The following is a 21,916-nucleotide window of genomic DNA, read 5'->3' as shown; positions in this document are numbered from 1 at the left end:
GATCTTCCACAAGGGCAAGGCATTTAGGCTATGTGTGCGCGCTGCCAGAGAAAGCCAAACTCAAATCACCCGCGCGTGTGAAACGCGCTTTACACATGAACCTGAAAAATCAATATAATTTAAATAATCAAAATAATTAAATTAAAATCCAAAATACACTTAATAGCCTACGTGTGTCAAAATCTTTTCCTAAAATATTCATAAGGAATTTATAAATTGTGCAAAATATTTTTAATAGGCCTACATTTTTTAAAGCCAATAAAACAAAGCTGCAGCACCCCCACTTCTTGCAAATTGATGATGTTCTTCTCAGAATCGAGAGTAAGTGTCTTTACTTTATCTGCTCTATAGCTTATAAACTCTCACTGATTCAACTTTAATGTTATAACACATTTACTTCCACTTACAATATTGTGTTTCTCCTCAGCCATGAAATCTTTACTTAACATAAACCCTGGTGATGATCTGCTGCTGGAGTTACACATATCACCACATGGAGGTGATCTATAACAGTGAACAGATCTGCAGTGTGGAGAGAAGATCACTGAACTGTAAAGATAAATACACACAGAGAACATCACTCACTAACACACTACTTACTCTGAGTGGAATAAATGTAGCTGATGATGGAGTTTACAGCATCCAGGACTCAGTGTATAAAGAAGATCTTCATATTTACGCAGTATCAGTGAGAGGTACGTATTCAGAGTGATTTGTGTAGAAACTTCTACATTTATCAGAATAAAGTGAATTCTGGGAAACATTGAGAACAGTTTTGTGTGTGAAAGTTGTAACAATCGGGACTGCATTGCCCAGAATGCACTGGAGAGTGTGGAGTGACTAGGTACAGTGGGGCAAAAAAATATTTAGTCAGCCGCCAATTGTGTAAGTTCTCTCACTTTAAAAGATGAGAGAGGCCCGTACATCATAGGTAGACTTCAACTATGAGAGACCAAATGAGAAAAAAAAAATCCAGAAAATCACATTGTCTGATTTTTTAAGAATTTATTTGCAAATTATGGTGAAAAAATAAATATTTGGTCACCTACAGACCTGTAATTTCTATTTCAAGAGGCTCCTCTGTCCTCCACTTGTTTCCTGTATTAATGGCACCTGTTTGAACTTGTTATCAGTATAAAAGACACCTGTCCACCACCTCAAACATTCAGACTCCAAACTCCACTATGGCCAAGACCAAAGAGGACACCAGAAACAAACAAAAAAGGACACCAGAAACAAACTTGTAGACCTGCACCAGGCTGGAAGACTGAATCTGCAGTAGGTGAGCAGCTTGGTGTGAAGAAATCAACTGTGGGAGCAATTATTATAAAATGGAAAACATACAAGACCACTGATAATCCCCCTCGATCTGGGGCTCCACGCAAGATCTCACCCCGTGGGGTCAAAATTATCACAAAAACTGTAAGCAAAAATCCCAGAACCACACGGGGGGACCTAGTGAATGACCTGCAGAGAGCTGGGACCAAAGTAACAAAGGCTACCATCAGTAACACACTCATATCCTGCAGTGCCAGACGTGTCCCCCTGCTTAAGCCAGTACATGTCCGGGGCCATCTGAAGTTTGCTAGAGAGCATTTGAATGATCCAGAAGAGGATTGGGAGAATGTTATATGGTCAGATAAAACCAAAATAGAACTTTTTGGTAAAAACTCAACTTGTCGTGTTTGGAGGAGAAAGAATGCTAAGTTGCATCCAAAGAACAACATAACTACTGTGAAGCATGGGGGTGGAAATATCATGCTTTGGGGCTGTTTTTCTGCCAAGGGACCAGGACGACTGATCCGTGTAAAGGAAAGAATGAATGGGGCCATGTATCATGAGATTTTGAGTGAAAAACTTCTTCCATCAGCAAGGGTATTGAAGATGAGACGTGGCTGGGTCTTTCAGCATGACAATGATTCCAAACACATCACCCAGGGAATGAAGGAGTGGCTTCATAAGAAGCATTTCAAGGTCCTGGAGTGACCTAGCCAGTCTCCACATCCCAACCCCATAGAAAATCATTGGAGGGACTTGAAAATCCGTGTTGCCCAGCGACAGCCCCAAAACATCACTGCTCTAGAGGAGATCTGCATGGAGGAACGGGCCAAACTACCAGCAACAGTGTGTAAAAACCTTGTGGAGACTTACAGAAAACTTTGATCTCTGTCATTGCCAACAAAGTGTATATAACATAATAAGTATTGAGATGAACTTTTGTTATTGACCAAATACTTATTTTCCACCATTATCTGCAAATAAATTCTTAAAAAATCAGTCAATGTGATTTTCTAGATTTTTTTTTCTCATTTTGTCTCTTATATTTGGTCTCTTCTGGTTGAAGCGTAACTATGATGAAAATTACAGGCCTCTCTCATCTTTTAAAGTGGGAGAACTTGCACAATTGGTGGGTGACTAAATACTTTTTTGCCACACTGTATGTGAGGGGGACAGAAGTTTAATAAATAAATGGATGTTCACCATGTGTCAGGGATCCACCAGCCTCACCTTTCCTTAACACCCCGCCCTCACACAGTGAGTCTCCCTCATACTAAACACCGGCACCTGGTGCTCATCACCCCAGGGCCAACTTAAGGCCCCTCTCCTCTCGTTCCGTGTCCGTTCTCTCAGATTATGCTGGCAGAACACCCAAGGACTCATCTCGGCTTTCTCATCTCGCCTTCCCCAAGGATCTCGCCTTTCCCCTGGCGCCTTATGGATCCCGCTTCTCTAACCTTCCTATAGGACTTCCTGGTTCCTAGTGACTTTCCAGGTTCGGAATCTAACTCCTGCATTCCCGATTCACCATACAGATTATAACCCTGAGCTTTATCTTGGTTAGGTTTTGTGCTGTTCCACTACATTAAACTTGTAAAACGGACTTCGGTTTCCGCCTGTGTTTGTCGGCCGGACACCATGTGAGTTGGACATGACGGTGTACTGCGTGGTTACTGAGAAAGCACAGAGATTATAATACATGGTGTCAGAAGTGAACCTAACGATTAGGTTACAGAAAAACGCAGGCAGAAAGCAAACTGCATAATGGCTGTTGCAGCAGTGCAGATATCGCAAATGGAGCCGTTTGATTTCTCCAATTCGGTGGATTATCCGAGATGGATCAAACGTTTTGAGTGCTTTCGTTTAGCGTCTGGATTGAGTGAAAAGCCTGAGAAATACCAGGTCAACTCCTTGTTATATGCCATGGGGGACGAAGCAGATGATATCTTCGCTCTATTACCGCTGGGTGAGTCGGACAGAAAGACATATGACTCTGTGGTAGAGGCACTGTGTCGGCAAACACACGTCAAATTTAAACGGGCTCAGTTTAATCGGCCATGCCAAAACAACTTTGAAAATGTAGAGGCTTTCATAACAGCAGCAGACAAACTGCCAGAACACTGTTAGAACGTTTACAACTGGACCCAGAGCTAACGTTAGCCAAAGCTATCCAAACAGTGCGCCAAAACGAAACAGTCAAGAAACAACAAGCTGACTTGAATGAAATCAGATCACATGACCATTTATCATTTAGTTCTAATCAGAATATGTGTGAAATAACAATCCAATAGAAATAGAAATCCATAGAAATGTGAGTGAAATGTCTTTATCACTCATGATAACTAAGACATACAGGACTGTAGCAGATGATCTGTGTTCAGCTCTGAGACAGATGGAGGTGGTTTCATATATTTTGGGTTGTTTATGGTGCAGTATCAGAGGCTTCTAGAAGATCAGCAGCAGTGTTCTTTGTTCTATACAGTTTGCTGTTTTGGATGAAACACTGTGAGAAACACAAAGTGTTTGTGAAGGTGGATGTAAGATGTGAGTGGACTTCATAGGAATCTTGTGCTCTTGTGATTTTTCCTGCTTGTGATGTTTAATTGATCAAATCACACTTTAAGACAGAACTTAGCGTCTAAAACTGACACGAACATTTTCACCTTCATATAACAAAAGATAAGTTTCAACTTTATTAATCCTGGAGGAAATTCTTCTGCCGGAGTCTGCTTTAGATTACAAGGAGAAATAAATAAAAATGAAATATAATCTTGAATACTTCAAGATGGCGCCACGGATTGCAGCCTTGGCACGACTTTTTTCTTTCTTTTATTTTATTGTCTGTATGTTTGGTTAACCTGCCCTAATCACTTACACTGCTTAAGAACTGTTAAACATTGGGCAGTTTACTGTCAGGGATTCACCCTGCCACGCCCCCCTCTGTAGCTGTCAGGGATTCACCCTGCCACGCCCCCGTCTGTAGCTGTCAGAGATCCACCCTGCCACGCCCCCCTCGATAGCAGTCACGCTGCTTCCCAAGATTACCGACAGCTGTGGCTCATGAAAGATCAGACTACATAAACTCACGTTCTTGAGTCACAGGCTGTCGGTCGTTGTATTGTCATGCAGGTAAATCGCGTGGCTGCTCAAACGCCGGGATTCACCGCTGGCTATTTCTCCGAACTCCATTTCCTTATTTAAGTACTCATTGCCGAAAGCTTTACTTGCATTGGGATTAGGCGTTTGACATTCGCGCTCATAGTGGATACTTCGTTACGAGCGGATGTCTGGGTTTGCTTTTGTTTTCATTGGTGTATGAGTGTTTTGTTTTTTGCACCTCAATAAAGAACATGATTGGACTTTATCTGCTTCCGCGTCTGCAGCCTGACATTTACTCTAGATACTTTTTTTTACCAGTGTTTACAAACCCGGAAAGTTATTTTGGAGATCTTAGTTGGAGGAGCAGCTGCTCTCTATGAAACATGGAGGAAACGCCAGCAGAGGAAGCGCACCGGTGAAGCTACGACAGAGGGGATTTATAACTGCGCTCCCATCGATTCATTTGAATCTCCACTCATTGCAGTACAAAATGGACAAACTGATTCTTCTTCATGGAACAAACAAAGACTTTGCATTATCTGCTGCTCCCTGTTTTACTGACCGGAGGTTACATCCCACCACAGGCCAACGTGAGTAATGCACTGAAAACCTGGTAAACCAAATACCCGGCTTGGAGCAAAAACATCCGACTTCCCTATTTATTATCCTTGGGGACTTTAACAGAGCAAAACTAACACTCAAACTTCTAAAATACAGGCAGCATATTATTTGTCCCACTGGAGAAAATTACACACTGGATCACTGCTAGAAAATTTTAAAGGATGCATAGGGTTAGGCATCAATAAGTGTTTCACTTCAGCCTAAACCCCTTCAGTCATTGCTGTACTATAAAAATTCTGTTTGTGTATGTTGTAATGTTTGAATGACTGAAAAAAAAAAAAAAAACTAACTAATATTACTCTGTACACCAGGCAGCCTTGGGGAACTCTAATTACTGGCTCACACCAACTGGCTCCTATCTTTACTCATATCTTTAACAGATCACTGGAGCTGTGTGAGGTCCCCTCCTGCTTTAAACTCTCCACAATCATCCCAGTCCCCAAGAGACCCTCCATCACTGGACTGAATGACTACAGGCCTGGCGCTCTGATATCTGTCGTCATGAAGACCTTTGAGCAGCTGGTATTGGCCCACTTGAAGAATGTAAAGAAACAGATGCTGGATCCCCTACAGTCTGCCTACTGAGCAAAAAGAACGTTGTATCACACAGTCAACATGGGGCTGCACTGCATTCTGCAACACCTTGACTGCTCAGGGAGATATGCCCGGATTCTGTTGGTCGACTTCATTTTGGCTTTTATTACAATAAAAGCACATCAGGTGACCCAGCTGTTAAACTCCTGAAATTTGCAGATGATACTATGCTTATTGGACTAATCCAAGATTGCGACAAGTCTGCATATCAGCAGGGGGTGAAGTGGCTGGTACTATGGTGCAGTCAGCACAACCTAGAGCTAAACACGCTCAAAACTGTGGAGATAATAGTGGACTTTAGACTTTAGACCTTCGAGTTTCTGGGAACTACCATTTCCCAAGACCTGAAATGGGAGTCCACAAACCACAAACGGGAGTCTAAAATAAACGCTATTCTTAAAAAGGCCCAGCAGAGGATGTACTTAAGTAGTAACAGATGTTACTATGGAATGCTGAAGTATAATTACAAGCATTTCGTAAATGCCAAAGGCTTTTACTGACAATTACATGAAGTTTATGCAAAGAATCAATATTTGCAGTGTTGACCTTATTTTCCAAGACCACTACAATTCGCTCAGGCATGCTGGCAATCAACCTCTGGGCCACATCCTGACTGATGGCAACTCATTTTTAAAGAATCAATGCTTGGAGTTTGTGGGTTTTTGTTTGTTCACCTGCCTCTTGAAATACCGCGTCTCCCGGTATTTAAGGACAGACAAGACTTTATCTTACCGGCTTACTATTGTCCCATAGCTGAATCAACTTTAGGAGACCTTGCTGGATTTTCTTGGGTACCTTGAAGCTATCTTTACAACAATTGAACCTTTCTCCTCAAAGTTCTTGATGACCCTATAAATGGTTAATTTAGGTGTAATCTTACTAGCAGCAATATCCTTCCCTGTGATTCCCTTTTTGTACAAAACAATGATGACTGCACGTGTTTCCATGCAGGTATCCTGGTTAACAGAGAAAGTACAATGATTTCTAGCACCATTCTTTTAAAGCTTCCAGTTTGTTATTCTAACTCATTCAGCATGGCAGAGTGATTTCCAGCCTTGTCCTCTTCAACTCTCTGACCTGTGTTAATGATAGAATCTAGAGATCAAGATGGCGCCGGTGAGGTTGGCTGCCGTCACGACTGCTCCGGCTACGTTTTCTCTATTTTTGTTTATTTAATATTTTTATTTACTTAGTTACCAATTCATCTACACAAGATGGACATCATTAGATATGACAGAGACACTCTTATAGCTATTGGTGTACAATCCACTCACCTTTTGCCGTTTTTAAACCCGGACCCATGCTGACCGAGCGAGATCCTGAGGAAGAACAAAAGGACGCGACCCATACCGGCGTCCACGAGGGAAACGAGCCAGCATCAGGAACAGGCTGAGGGTACGCACACACCGTGCTCCCTTACCTAGTATCCTGTTAGCCAACATCCAGTCACTGGAAAACAAGCTAGACGACATCAGGGCAAGGGTCAAGTTCCAGAGGGACATTCCTACTAGTACTAGTACTAGTACTGCAACCTTCTCTGCTTCACCAAGACATGGCTGAACCGAGCGGTACCAGACCACGGCGTGGTGGGCCTGATCTTTAACAATGATGAGACGGCCAACCTACAAGAGGTTAAAAACCTGGAGAGATGGTGCCAGGAGAACAACCTTCTCCTGAACGTCAGCAAGACTAAGGAGTTGATAATAGACTTTAAGCAGGAATGGTCATACCAACCGCTAAACATCAGTGGAGACCCCAGTGGAGAGAGTGGACAGTTTCCGGTACGTAGGGGTTCACATCACACAGGACCTCTCTTGGTCCTGTCACACCAACACCCTGGTGAAGAAGGCCCGGCAGCGTCTGTACCATCTGAGACACTTAAGGGACTTTAAACTACCCTCTCAGGTGCTAAAGACTTTTTACACTTGTACCATTGAGAGCGTTCTGACGGGTAGCATCACTTCCTGGTTTGGGAACATCACCATGCAGGACAGGCGAGCCCTCCAGAGGGTGGTACGTTCAGCTGAACGTACTATCCACACTGAGCTCCCTTACCTTTAGGACATCTACAGAATGTGGTGCAGGACCAGAGCCAGGAAGAATATGAAGGACCTCAGCCATCCCAACAATGGACTCTTTTCTTTGTTGCGTTTAGGGAAATGCTTCCGCTCCCTGAAAGTGAACACAGAGAGAATGAGGAGGAGCTTCTTCCCACAGGCCATTCGGAGTTTGAACCAGGAAACACCCAGAATCTAAACCTGGTCCTCTCTCTCCATCGCCACACTTTTCTGCAAATATTTTTCTTTTTGCACTACGACACTTCAATCTCTGGACTGTCACTCTAACTGTGGACTTGCACAGCACAGTGAACATCAACCACCTTATGTGATTACTGTTTACTGTCATAAGCTTATCTTGTATATACACTTTTTCCTCATATATATTTACATCTACATTTGCGGCATTTAGCAGACGCCCTTATCCAGAGCGACGTACAGCAGTGCTGGAAGACTGGAGGTCATAAAGTGTTATTTGGAGATCTTGACCTGGAGATGAATCACCTGGGATGACCAGCAGTTCTGTTTTGCTGGGGTTGAGTTTTAGTTGGTAAGCACTTATCCATGAAGATATGTCTGTCAAGCATGCCAAGATCCAAGCAGAAGCTGTGGTATCTGATGGAGGGAAAGAAAAGAATAGTTGAGTATCATCTGCATAGCAGTGATAAGAAAACCCATGTGAGGATATGACTTTACCAATAGAGTGGGTATAGATATTTTTTATATATTTTATATTTTACAGATCTGTTGTATAGGACTTGATGTTGATATCCCTTAATGCATACTTGAGGCACCGATGAGACTCTGTGGGATGGTCAATTGAGTGATGGCACCCTCTGCCACACTACTCCTCAGTCGATCCTTCTCCTGAGGTTGCTCCTTTCTTGTAACTCAGTGCATAAACCCATCACATGACCTGAGGCACCGTTGAGACTCCGTGGGATGGTCAACTGAGTGATGGCACCCTTTGGGTTGTCAAGTGGGTGCCCTCCTTCCTGGTTGTTTTGCTGATAGGCCCATGACACCTCCAGAGGGTTCATCAGTTCATCTGAACTGCACCCTCCCAGGGCACGGTGAGCTCGATGATGTAGACAAGCTTGAGCGAGGCTGACCACAGAACAAGGTCTGGTCGCAGGTTGGTGGCTGCAATTTCAGCTGGGAAACAGAATTTCTTATTCAAGTCTGCCAGCAGCTTCCAGTCCTGTGCTCCTCCCAGCTGACCAAAGTCTGATCTTATCGTAGTAAGGTTGGCTTGACCCTCACCCTCCCGGACAAATGGTGTTGGCTGCCACTGGGATGATGGGGGAGGAAGGGCATTTACACTTGTCTGTTGACTTTTCAACACTGCAGCAAGACACTTCAGCACCTGGTTGTGCTGCTAGGTGAAACGGCTTTGGCTTAGGCTGGTCTTGCATCCCACTAAGATGTGCTTCAGTGTTGCTAGACTTGGGCATAGAGGGCACCATTGGCTTAGGTTTGCAGGAGAAGGTAGGACATCATAGGCAGCCCTGATGGTAAAGCTCGCTCTGAATGTCTCCATTTCCCACAGCTCTTTCCAGGAGATCTTCCTCTTCGCCACTCCTTCCTATGTAATCCACTGTCCTTGCTTTGCCTGTGCCACAGCTTGGGCGCACCTTCTTGCTTCCTTCTCCCGACGTATCTCCTTGACCACCATCTTGCGTCTCTGAGATGGAGAGGCCTTGCTCCACACTGGTGAACTGGCCCCAAGTCCAAGACCACTCCTTCCCTCCTGCACTCAACCCACGATGTCCTTGTGTCTGAGTGCTGCCTTTGCCTGCTCAGTTGCAGCCAACGGGGTCCACTTACTTCCGGTGGCCAAGATGGGGGCGGCTTGGGCTACAAAGGGATCGCTCGAATCCAGTAGCATCATCACCAGTCTGACTTTAGCACTCTTCTACTCCTCTACCAGACTGGCAATGGGCAGATATAGCATCCCTCTGCCTCTGCCATGCACCAGAGCTTTAGCTTGCCAGAAAGCAGGGTTCTGTCGATGTTCTCCAGGCCACTGGCTACCTCCTTCCTAAACTGCTCTACTTGCTCTTTGTCTTTAAGGGAGGCATCATACCCTAGGCTCTTCACTGGCTTCTCAGAGACAGTTGGGATAGGTTCCTCGCTGATGTGGAACCGGTGGTCTGACAGCTTCTTGAGAGATTTTTCCCTCCATGTTTTGAAGGCTGATCTGTCGGGAACTGCCCGATCTCTGCTGATTCCTTTTCCTGGGGGATAAGGATTCCTCCGGCTCTCTGCCAGGATGTTGGTATCTCCTTCTTTTGCCACACAACTCTCTTCAGATTCCAGAGGAAACGCAGGACAGCTGGAGCATTTTTGTAGAGCTTGTATGGAACTCCATTGGGGCCTGGAGATGATGCGGCCCTTGCTCTATGCACGGTTTGTTCTACCTCACTCCACCTGGGTGGGCTGATATCCAGCTTGTGCTCTGGTGGGTTGACTGGTGGCATGTCATGTGGGAGTGTAACTTTTTCTTGGTGTCTTTCATCTGTGCAGAAGTTTTTCAGATGTTCTTCCAGGGTGGCCTTTGACACTGAGAGCTCTCCGCTCTTCTCCTTTGTGAAGAGACAAATTTGAAGGGATCTTTGTAGAAGCGTGATCTTGTTTGCTTCTTCCTTCTGCACTTCCTTTAGGAGGTTTTTAGCTCTCCTCAGTGTTAGCCATAGTTTATACTCTTTATTTATCTGCCTTTTTTTTCTTTGTTTTATTTTTCTCCCCATTCTATGTCCTCATGCCGGACAGTTGTATAAAGCATTTCACTGCATGTCGTACTCTGTATGTATGTGTATGTGACAAATATAATTTGATTTGATTTTGAGAATCGTGACATGATATAAGCTGGTCTTTTTTGTGGCTCAGCTGAAATGCAGTGGAAATTTTCATTTTTAACTTTGATATATATGTTTATTAAAGTTTATTTTCATGGCAAAAAGAGACTTTGCATTTCATCTGACCACTCTTTTTGTGTGTTTTGGAGTTTGAACATTTTGGAGTTTATGCAAATTGCCATCATAAAAACTGAGGCAGCAGACTTTGTGAAAATTCATATTTGTGTCATTTTCAAAACTTACAATGGTGACTGTTTTTCTCCTCAGCCATAAAATAATCAGTTCACATAAATACGGGTGAAGATCTGCTGCTGAAGTTACATGTATCAGAGAGAGTGGAGGTCATCTTTAAGAGTAAAGATTTAGTAGATCTACATGGTGAACAGATTTGCAGTGTGGAGAGAAGATCACTGAACTGTACAGATAAATATACACCGAAAACATCACTCACTAACACACTTCATAATAAATGTAGCTGATGGAGGAATTTACATCGTCCAGGACTCAGTGTATAAAGAAGATCTTCATATTTACGCAGTATCATTGAAAGGTACGTATTCAGAGTGATTTGTGTAGAAACTTCTACATTAATCAGAATAAAGTGAACTCTGGGAAAAATTGAGAACAGTTTTGTGTGTGAAAGTGTGATCACTGCAAACAGTCTGATTCTGGCATCTGATAATGACTTGATGAAATAAGGTCACATGACCATTTATCATTCAGTTCTAATCAGAAAATGTCTTCCTCTTTATCACTCCTGATAACTAAGACATACAGGACTGTAGCTGATGATCTGTGTTCAGCTCTGAGACAGATGGACGTGGTTTCAGATATTTGGGGTTGTTTATGTTGCAGTATCACTGGCTTCTAAAAGATCAGCAGCAGTGTTCTTTGTTCTACACAGTTTGCAGTTTTGAATGAAACCCTGTGAGAAGCAGAAGTGTTTGTAAATGTGGACATGATTGTGGGAGAGCTGACGGTTTGGGGAAGGAGAAATCACTCAGGACAGAAACAGTTCAAAATAAAATTATTTATTTTCAGTGTTCAGTGCTATTTCAGAAGCTCATAGGCACACACCATGGCACACCCTTTTGCTCCTCTTTATATGCTCCCCCTGATAACTGCAAGAGAGAGAACATTTGTTAGTCAGGATTTCCTTGAGGTGTGTCATTCCTACGCCTTTCTGCTTCCAGCCTCGCCCTCCATCCACAAACCGGCGCTCAGCCACGCCCCCACTGCCACAGTGATCATGTGAATGGACTTCATAGGAATCTTGTGCACTTGTGATTTTTTCTGCTTGTGATGTTTAATTGATCAAATCACACTTTAATCAAATCATACATGCTCCTTGCTACGCTTCAAGTCAAGCATCCAGTTAAATTTGTCATTTGCTACAGTTTCATCTCCTGCTCTCTTGTGTTTGCATGTTTAGACTAATAAACGACAATCTGTTTTACTCCCGGTTTCTGATGCCTGGTCTTTCTAAGACAGGAAAGCCTACCAAGTTCCCCACTGATCGTTCCAAGATGACTTTCCTCATATCACTGCTAAGCATTAAGGCTCTGTCATGGGCGAGAGCGATATGGAGCACCAATAGTGCCTTTACCACCTCATATGTGCTCTTCACCAGCCACTTCACGGAAGTGATCTGCATAGCCACCGGGGCCCCTCACCACGGCAGACCAACTCTTATGTCTGCGCCAAGGGTCCTCCTCTCTCATGGAATATAGCCTCCACTTTCGCACCCTGGCTGCCACTAGTGGTTGGAATTAAACCGCTCTCTTTGGCGCATATCATCAGCGGCTTAATCAAGAAATCAAGATGGCCATGGCGATATATGACGATGCGCTGGGTCTCGAGGCATTCATCCAAAGATCCATATGCATCTCCCAGCGGCTGGCTGCCTGTCAATCCCGGAAGGCTGAACCGTCACCTCGCCCCACTGTCCCTTCTATCCCAGAACCAGAACCCATGCAGATCGGGTCCAAACCGCTAACAAGAAATTGCCTCGCGGCGGGGGCTTGCCTGTATTGTGGTGATCCCGGTCAATTTATTTACCAGTTTCCTGCCCAACCTCCACACCCGTTCGTGAGTACTGTAGATCTCACCTCTGACATCACCCACTTATCCAATGATTCGGGCTCCGCGGGCAATTTCATCACCCAAGAGTGCCTAGAGCGCCTCCAGCTGGCCTGTGAGAGAGGGATTTAGGAGCTCGCCGTCCAGACGATCCAGGGGAAACTGTTAGGGCTTGGTTGGGTGAGATCAGGTTCTTGGTCCTCAAACACTTCACTGCCAGCATCATTCTCAGGTGTCCCAGACTCTTGTGACTCTCCGCTAAATTCTTCTGGAACCCATGTGACATCCTAGTGTAGAGCCAAGAGTCCCGAAACGACTGCCTGCACCACCTGCCCAAAACACGCCCAGCCCAAATCTCCCTAGCATTAACACTAGTTGGAAGTCCTGAGACCCACAAGGAAATGAAGGTTCCTCCCGAGTCCCGATCGTTTATGGATGTATTCAACAAGCAGGCTGCCACTTGCCTGCCCCCTCATTGCCCTTGGGATTGTGCCATCGACCTGATGCCAGGTGCCAAGTTGCCCAAGGGTCGAGTCTACCCGCTGTCCGTCCCAGAGCTATGGAGAACTACATACAAGAAACCTTAAAGCAGGGCTTCATCACCCCATCCTCTTCTCCAGCGGCCTCTAGCTTCTTCTTCGTGGAGAAGAAGGATGGCGGTCTTCGGCCGTGTATTGATTTCTGCAATCTCAACTCCTTTACCCGCTCCCCCTGGTCCCGGCCGCCCTGGAAGATCACTGTGGGGCACAGGTCTTCACCAAGTTAGACCTCCAGAGTGCTTACAACTTGGTGCATATACGCAAGGGCGACGAGTGGAAGATGGCCTTTAACACCCCTCTGGGCACTGTAAGTAACGGGACATGCCGTATGGACTGTCCATGACTATGGACATTTCCCCAACGGCCTCCTCCACAGGTGCAGGGGGCGCCCTATCCCAACATATGGGCAACCCACTACGCCTGCAACCCTGTGCCTTCTTTTCAAAGAAACTCTCTCCCGCAGAACAGAACTATGACATTGGAAATTGGGAACTTCTGGCTATAAGCCTGGCTCTAAAAGAGTGGCGGCACTGGTTGGAAGGGGCGACACATCCGTTCACGGTGATCACCGATCACAAGAAGTCAAGTCAAGTCAAGAGGCTTTTATTGTAATTTCTACTATACACAGTGGTACATAGTACACAGTAAAAACGAGACAACGTTCCTCCGGAACCCTGGTGCTACACTAAACAACAACATAGAGCTATAACACAAAACAAGCTACATAAAGGGGCATCAAGTGCAACCTAGTGCAAACAGTGCAGACAAAAAACAGTACAGAAGACAACACAAGACACAAAACCTAATATAGCGCCGAACAGTAAACCTACTGTATACTTTGATTATACAGTACTGTGCGAGGAGAACTGTAAAAACTATACCCAGGAGTGAATATAAACAGAACAATGTAGTGCAAAAAACAGCAGCAGTCAAGAGGTGCAAAAGACAGCATGTAAACAGAGTAATGTAATACAGTCAAAGCAAAAAATAGCAGTTAAAGATTGTAGTACGGTTAGGTATAAATAATAATAAATAAATAAATGGTTGTTAAATGGATTTGGATGAGTAATGAGTGTGTGTTAAGTGTTAAGTCCAGGTTCTACAGTTTGGTAACACACATTGGAGTGTGTGTGTGTGTGTGTGTGTGTGTGTGTGTGTGTGTGTGTGTGTGTGTGTGTGTGTGTGTGTGTGTGTGTGTTCTGTTTCAGTTCTGTGTATTGAGAAGCCTAATGGCTTTAGGAAAGAAATTGTTACACAGTCTTTTTGTGTGTGGCCCGAATGCTTTGGAACCGTTTTTCTGATGGCATGTCCTCTGGATCCAATCCCTTCAACTATACTTCAGACCATCACACATGAGCTCCTGCCCTTCATCTCCACAATTATCAACGGGTCATTAACATCTGGCTATGTACCAACTACCTTCAAGCAAGCAAGGGTCATTCCTAACTTGAAGAAACCTGCTCTGGATCCATCAGACATCAACAACTACAGACAGGTATCACTTCTCTCCTTTCTTTCTAAATCTCTGAAACTCACTGTTTTTGACCAACTGTCTGTCTATCTCTCACAGAACAACCTATATGATCCTAACCAGTCTGGGTTCAAAGCGGCACATTTCACAGAGACAGGCCTTTTGACTGTTTCTGAGAAACTGCATGCTGCTCGGTCAGCCAAGCTGTCATCTGTACTTATTTCCCTGGACCTTTCAGCAGCATTTGACACAGTCAACCACTAGACAATTTTGTCAACCCTCAAGAGCCTCGGTATCTGCGGAACAGCATGGGAATGGTTTGCTTTCTACCTGGAAGGTCGCTCATACCAGGTAACATGGAGGGGATCCACATCTGCCCTGTGCAGACTCACCACTGGTTCGGTACTTGGTCCCCTCCTTTTCTCCCTCTATACCCACTCCATTGGTGAAGTCATATCCTCACATGGGTTTTCTTATCACTGCTATGCAGATGACACTCAACTAATCTTTTCTTTCCCTCCATCAGATACCACAGCTTCCACTCGGATCTCGGCATGCTTGACAGACATATCTTCATGGATGAGTGTTTACCAACTAAAAACTCAACAGAACTGCTGGTCATCCCAGGTGATTCATCTCCAGGTCAAGATCTCCAAATAACACTTCATGACTCTCTGCTCTCCCCTTCAGCCCCTGCTCGTAACCTTGGGTTAACTATGGACAATGAACTGTCCTTCTTCCCACATGTTGCTAATGTGTCTCTTGTAGATTTCTTCTCTACAACATCTAAAGGATTCAACCATTTCTGTTCACACAGGCTGCCCAGGTGCTTGTTTAGTCTCTTGTGATTTCAAGACTCGACTACTGCAACTCTCTGCTGGCAGGTCTTACCTTGAACGCTATCCATCCACTGCAAATGATCCAAAACGCAGCTGCACAGCTTGTGTTCAATCAGCCTAAGTTCTTCCACACCACCCCACTGCTGCGCTCCCTTCACTGGCTTCCAGTAGCTGCACGTATCAGATTCAAAACACTGATGCTTGCCTACAAGGCCAAAAATGGACCAGCACCATCTTCCCTCAGTGACCTCATTACATCTCTCCTGCACCACGCTGTCTGAGATCCTCCAGCACTGCTCGACTGGTACCACCTTCTCTCAGAATGAGAGGCAAGTACACTTCAAGGCTTTTCTCTGTTCTGGCACCGAGGTGGTGGAATGAACTTCTCCTAGATGCCCTCAGGCTCTCAGATGCTTGTCAGGTCCATCAGACTTCCGTGGGTTAACTCTGCATAAAGTTTTCCTCACTTCAGCTGTGGTAAGACAGAGCACCTGGTCAGTGGGAGAAGGGATGGTTTACCTCGCCTTCACGTTGTTCTGTACCGCAAACCGGGCGTAGAAGTCGTTCAGCGCATCTGGGAGGGAGGCGTAACGGTCACAACCAGGTGATGTTGTCGTGTAGTTAGTAATCGCCTGGATGCCCTGCCACATGCACCGGGTGTCTCTGCTGTCCTGAAAGTGGTCGTGGATTTTCTTTGCGTGTGCACGCTTCGCCTCTCTGATGGCAAGGGACAGTTTGGTCACTGATGATGTGTACTCCTCCAAGTTGATGGAATCACTGTTGGTTGCAGCCTCTCTAAACATGTCCTAGTCAGTGCACTCAAAACAGTCCTGAAGAGCAGAAGTGGCTCCTTCTGGCCAGGTTTTCACCTGTTTCAGAACCAGCTTAGAGCGTCTGACGAGCGGTCTGTATGCTGGAATTAGCTTAACAGAGCAGTGGTCTGAGTAGCCAAGATGGAGGTGGGGCTCCGCACGATACGCGCCGGGGATATTTGTGTAAACAAGATTCAGCATGTTCACTCCTCTTGTTGCAAAGTCCACATGCTGATGGAGTTCAGGGAGCACAGTCCTGAAATTCACATTCCCCATTCCTGTGCGTGCTCGGTTTCCAACCGCCACTATTTCCCTGGGCGGATGAACCTTCGGACATCCTTGCGATGGACCACTAGTTCTGGGAGAGCGAGAGAGTTTGGGAGTCGGCACATAACCAACTCCAAAGAGCCCTCAGAACGACAAGGAGGTTCACAGATCCTCGAAGATTAGAGGCACCTCCTTACAAACCAGTTGTGGTTGTCGAGCTGAGATCTGCATCTCCGACTGCCCTCCAGGAAGCTCAGCCCGCGTTACATTGGGCCGTTCAAAATTACGCGGCAGATCAATGAAGTGTCTTACCGGCTTGACCTCCCTCTTAGGTACCACATCCAGCCTACCTTCCATGTGTCACTCCTAAAACCCTTCTCCACCCCCTGCCACAGAGAACCCTGGAGCCACCATCGATCCGCCTTCCCTGGAGGTGCTGGACCAAGCCTCTGTTTACGCCGTCCGAGAGATTCTGGACTCACGGTGGCGGGCTCCACCCTAGAATACCTCATTAACTGGGAGGGGTATGGACTAGAGGAGTGCTCATGGGTCTCCAGACAAGACGTCCTGGACCCAGCACTCCTGGAGGAGTTTTCATCAATCACCCTAACGGTCCTGCACCCTGTGGTCGCGGGCGTCACTGGCACTGGGTTAGGAGCCGCCTCCTGGAGAAGGGAGTAATGTCAGAGAGCAACCAGCCACGCCTCCCTCCTTCACTCTACATTCTCACACATACATACACACATTTTAAATATATATATATATATATATATATATATATATATATATATATATATATATATATATATATATAAAATGTGTGTATGTATTCAAAAGTACCAATAAAGTACTAGCAAACTAAGAACATATTGCACATAATACAATATTGCACATGGTGTGAATTGCATATGGTATTATATTAATGTTCATTGTAATTATTGTGAGATTTTAATAATATCTATAATGGGACAGTGATGCTGTCAGTGTTCAGTGTGTCAGCTCTGCTCCCTACTGAAAGAGAGGAGTTATAGAGTTTGATAGACACTGCTAGGAAAGATCTCCTGTGGCGTTCTGTGGTTGTCTTTAATGATCTCTGTGTACGGCTGAATGTGCTCGGTAGGACTCCAGTGTCACATGTAGGGGTGTGACGCGTTATCAAGGATACTGAGAAGTTTCAGCATTCTCATTTCAGACACCTTAACCGCCCACTCCAGCTCCGTTCTTATAACAGAGTCTGCTTTCATAATAAGCTTGTTGAGTCTGTTGGCATCGGCTGCCTTCACCCTGCTACCACAGCACACTACAGCGTAGAATATGACGCTGGCTACCACCGAGTGGTAGAACATCTGCAGCATGGTTCTGCAGACATTAACGGACCTGAGGCTGCTTTTATACAGTGCATCAGTGTTTTTGGTCCATTCCAGCTTGTTGTCTATGTGGACACCCAGGTTCCTTATAGTTGTCCACAATGTCCACCTCAGTGCCCATGATGCTGATTGGGCTTAAGGTAGTCCTCAGCTTCCTAAATCTACCACTAGCTCTTTTGTCTTTGAGACGCTGAGTTGCAGATTATTTCATCTATACAACTCTATAAAGCTGTCCACCACACTGCAGGTCTCCTGACCTCTCCTAATACAGCCTTCAACAGCAGAGTCATCAGAGAACTTCTGCAGATAGCAGGACTGTGAGCTGTGTCTCAAGTCTGATGTGTAGAGTGTAAACAGAAAGGGAGACAGGACTGTCCCCTGAGGTGCCCCATTGCTGCTCACTATGATTTTTGCGATGCGTTTTGCAGCTGCACTACTGTGGACCTGTGAGGTAGGTGATAATGCAGGTACCAGAGGAGCATCAACTCTCATTTTCAGTAGCTTATCACTGAGCAGTGCAGGTCATATAGTGTTGAAAGCATTTGATAAGTCAAGAAACATGACTTTCGCAGTGTCACCTGTCTCTTTCAAGGTGGTGTAAACTCTGTTCAGCAGGAAGATAATAACCTCCCTCTACTCCAGTCCAGACCTGATAAGTGAACTGCAGAGGGTCCAGAGATGGTTTAAATGTTGTTCTCAGGTGCTTCAGGACCAGTCTCTCCATTGACTTTATGACATGTGATGTCAGAACCACTGGCCTGTAGTCACTGTGTTTCCTTGGAAGTTTGTTTTTTGGGAACAGAAACCAGGAATTTTGTTTTGCACAGAATTAAAGTATATACCATGAACTTTATTACTAAAGTCTTCCATTTCAGCTTTATTTTTATTTAATATTTCTAACAGTATTTTAGATCTTTTACTATTTTTGCAGAATTTATTACACTTTAATGAACGTTTTAATCCTACAGTCTAAGTGAAGTTTTGAAGTTTTAACCTGGAACTAACATGGACGATACTCTGTGTGTGTGTGTGTGTGTGTGTGTGTGTGTGTGTGTGTGTGTGTGTTTGTGTGTGTGTGTATGTGTTTGTGTGTGTGTGTGTGTGTGTGTGTGTGTGTGTGTGTGTTTTTAGATGATAGGAGGGCTTCACCAGTGTGGATGATTGTCCTGATAGTGGTGCTGGTGCTGCTGCTGGCTGGTGCAGTGGGTGTAACAATCTGTCAGAGGAAGCGAATTCAGTTCCTCTATATAATAATAATTTAACCCTCTGGGGTCTGAGGGTGTTTTGGTGCTTGGAGAAGTTTTTACACGCCTGGACATTTGTGCCTTTTCCAGGTGTTTATAAACATATAAATGGTTAAAGTTTTGTTCACAAGACTTTTGAGAAGTGGTGCAGTAGTGTTTTTCCTTCATATGATATAAACACCATCCTGTTCACTCATTCACAGAAAACAATCTATTGATTTAAATGTTTAAGACACTTTATGTTTAGAAGGTCTGAATACGAGGAGGTGTGAATGATCATGTGAGATTCACACCTCAGAAGACAAAGATCTGCATTATGACTTGCTACAAGAAAGAATGTGTATACATTTTTTATGTTATTTGTATTTGTAATTTATTTAGAATATATTTAACTATCATGCTGAATAACAGCCACAGTCCTAAACGAAAAGTGAAATCCAGATGTTGATCAGATCCCATGCAGTCACAGTCATGGTCCACCTGAAGTGCTTCTTCTCCTGTGTAGCTGCCATCATTCAAACACAAGCTAAAGTCCATTCTATGATCAAACTTGACGTTTTGTGTCATTATTCAGGGGTGTGTACATGATTACCTGCTTCACCTCAGATCATTTCCATATGAACAGCACAGTGCTCAGTGTGAGGCGCGATCACATGAGTGATAATGAGCTGATACCAGAGATTATCAGTATCACATATCATGTGACGCAAATATTCACTGAGATTCAGGTTGTTTTATTGATGTGTCTGTGAAGAGAGATGAGTGAGACAGCAGAGAGCGCCCCCTGTCTGCACAGCATTTTGTTATGAATGTATACATATAAAAGTACAACCTTTACAGATTTGAATGACACATTTATTGTTTTTATTTGTACCATTTGTGTGTGTGTGTGTGTGTGTGTGTGTGTGTGTGTGTGTGTGTGTGTGTACAGATTTAACACTCGTTATTCAAATACAATATATTTTATGTTTGCTTTTTGTTAATGTTTTATGGATATTTTATCAATTAAAAGTAAAAAAAAAAACAAGTATTTTGCTCCGAATTTTCTGATGAAAAATGTTTTTCTGTAGTGTAATAATTCACTGTGCTGGGAATCTCAGCTAAATGACACTTTGGAGCTCAGAGTGAACAAAGACTATGTTTCCCATCAGCCACCTCACCCTTTACATGTCACATCACATGATCTCTGTGTGGTTCTGAGGATTGTGCAGGCAAATCCAAGATCTTGGTGTTCTTCTGGTTGAGGGCCCAAATTCCCTGCATGAAGAAGCTTTTTTCCATCCTCTCTGTTTTGGTGTTCTGCTAATGGAAGCATTTCCCAGACTACAAATAAGAGAACAGTCCATTGCTGGGATGACTGAGGTCCTTCCTCATGCTCTTGACCTTGGTTTAGCACTGCTTTCTGTAGAAGGACTACAGGTCAGGGGGCTTGTGCACCTTCTGGAAAGTTCATCTACCAGATATTTAACACTGAGTGCATTGTAAAATGTAATAAGTTGCTTTCTTTAAAAAATGCTAGTTCTTTAAAGATATTAAGTTAGAGAAACCTTTTTCCTATTGTCCAAAAACCAGTGAAAATGATTAATGACCTGTACAACTAACTTGAACATTTTAAGTTCATGAAACTTGACAGAATTTTTCACAAATTGAAATATTCAAATCAGCTTATTTACATAGTTATATTTAAATCATATAACCATTTAACTTAATAATGGATTTATTCTCTAATTCCCAAGATAACTTCATGAAACACATTTTAAACACTTAACATGTATAGAACTGTAAATGACCAGTGCAGTAACACTTGTGAACAATAGTGTATAAATAAGCAATGACTGCATGAGTAAACTGTAACAGTGTCACCAAAACAATGAATGGACAACACAATTAACTTTACTCAAATGGAATGTCAATAACTTTCAGCCCTACAAATGTAGCAAGACAGATTTGTAGTAATCAGCAAACAGTCTGGAGTTTTCGATATTTTACATTTTATCATGCAAAAGTTTATCACTGACGATCACTGTGCATGTTATTGTGGTGCTTTTATTCCAAGTTTATTTTCAATCTTTAAACATTTAGGAAAAAATGCAAATGCTTATACTGCAATGCAATATTTTCTCTCTCTCTCTCTCTCTCTCTCTCTCTCTCTCTCTCTCTCTCTCTCTCTCTCTCTCTCTCTCTCTTCTCACTCACTCTCTCCTCTCTCTCTCTCTCTCTCTCTCTCTCTCTCTCCCTCTCTCTCTCTCTCTCTCTCTCTCTCTCTCTCTCTCTCTCTCTCTCTTCTCACTCACTCTCTCCTCTCTCTCTCTCTCTCTCTCTCTCTCTCTCTCTCTCTCTCTCTCTCCCTCTCTCTCTCTCTCTCTCTCTCTCTCTCTCTCTCTCTCTTTATTGCATTAAACATGTTCCTGGGTTAACAGTAATCAGTGTTCCTGTCCCTTTCTTCTGTTCAGATTTGCATGATTTATCTGGATGTCCTTCTTTTGGATGTTCTACTCTTCCAGTTGGAGACAGCCTGTACAGCTGGAGATGGTTCCACATCTACAGCCTCAAAATCCATAAAGTTCCTGAGCAAAAAGGATTTTAACTACAATTAATATCAACAGTCAGTGTGCTCAGGACCAGAGTTTGCATGGACAGTTCTGCATGTAAGCGTCCATCACTAAAGAGTTTATAACCTCAACACTCATAGAATTGTAATAAATGCACATTTGGTGATAAAGATGATGTTCCCTTTTGAGTATGGTTGATCTCATGGTTTCCTCCTCATGGGAGTCGGAGTTAAAGTGCT

General features: G+C 44.0%; 1 long non-coding RNA gene across 1 annotated transcript; it reads left to right on the top strand.

Moving 5' to 3' along the window:
* Positions 1–415: 415 nt before the first annotated feature.
* LOC310725945 lies at positions 416–19,121 on the top strand. The gene is made up of 3 exons (XR_014533581.1): positions 416–695; positions 10,775–11,057; positions 19,013–19,121. It is a non-coding gene; the product is annotated as an uncharacterized lncRNA (long non-coding RNA).
* Positions 19,122–21,916: the final 2,795 nt, after the last annotated feature.

The sequence above is a fragment of the Silurus aristotelis genome, assembly GCF_946808225.1.
Source record: "Silurus aristotelis genome assembly, chromosome: 5".
NCBI lineage: Eukaryota > Metazoa > Chordata > Actinopteri > Siluriformes > Siluridae > Silurus > Silurus aristotelis.
The sequence above is the reverse complement of the archived record's forward strand: the minus strand, read 5'-3'. Positions and strand labels throughout refer to the sequence as shown.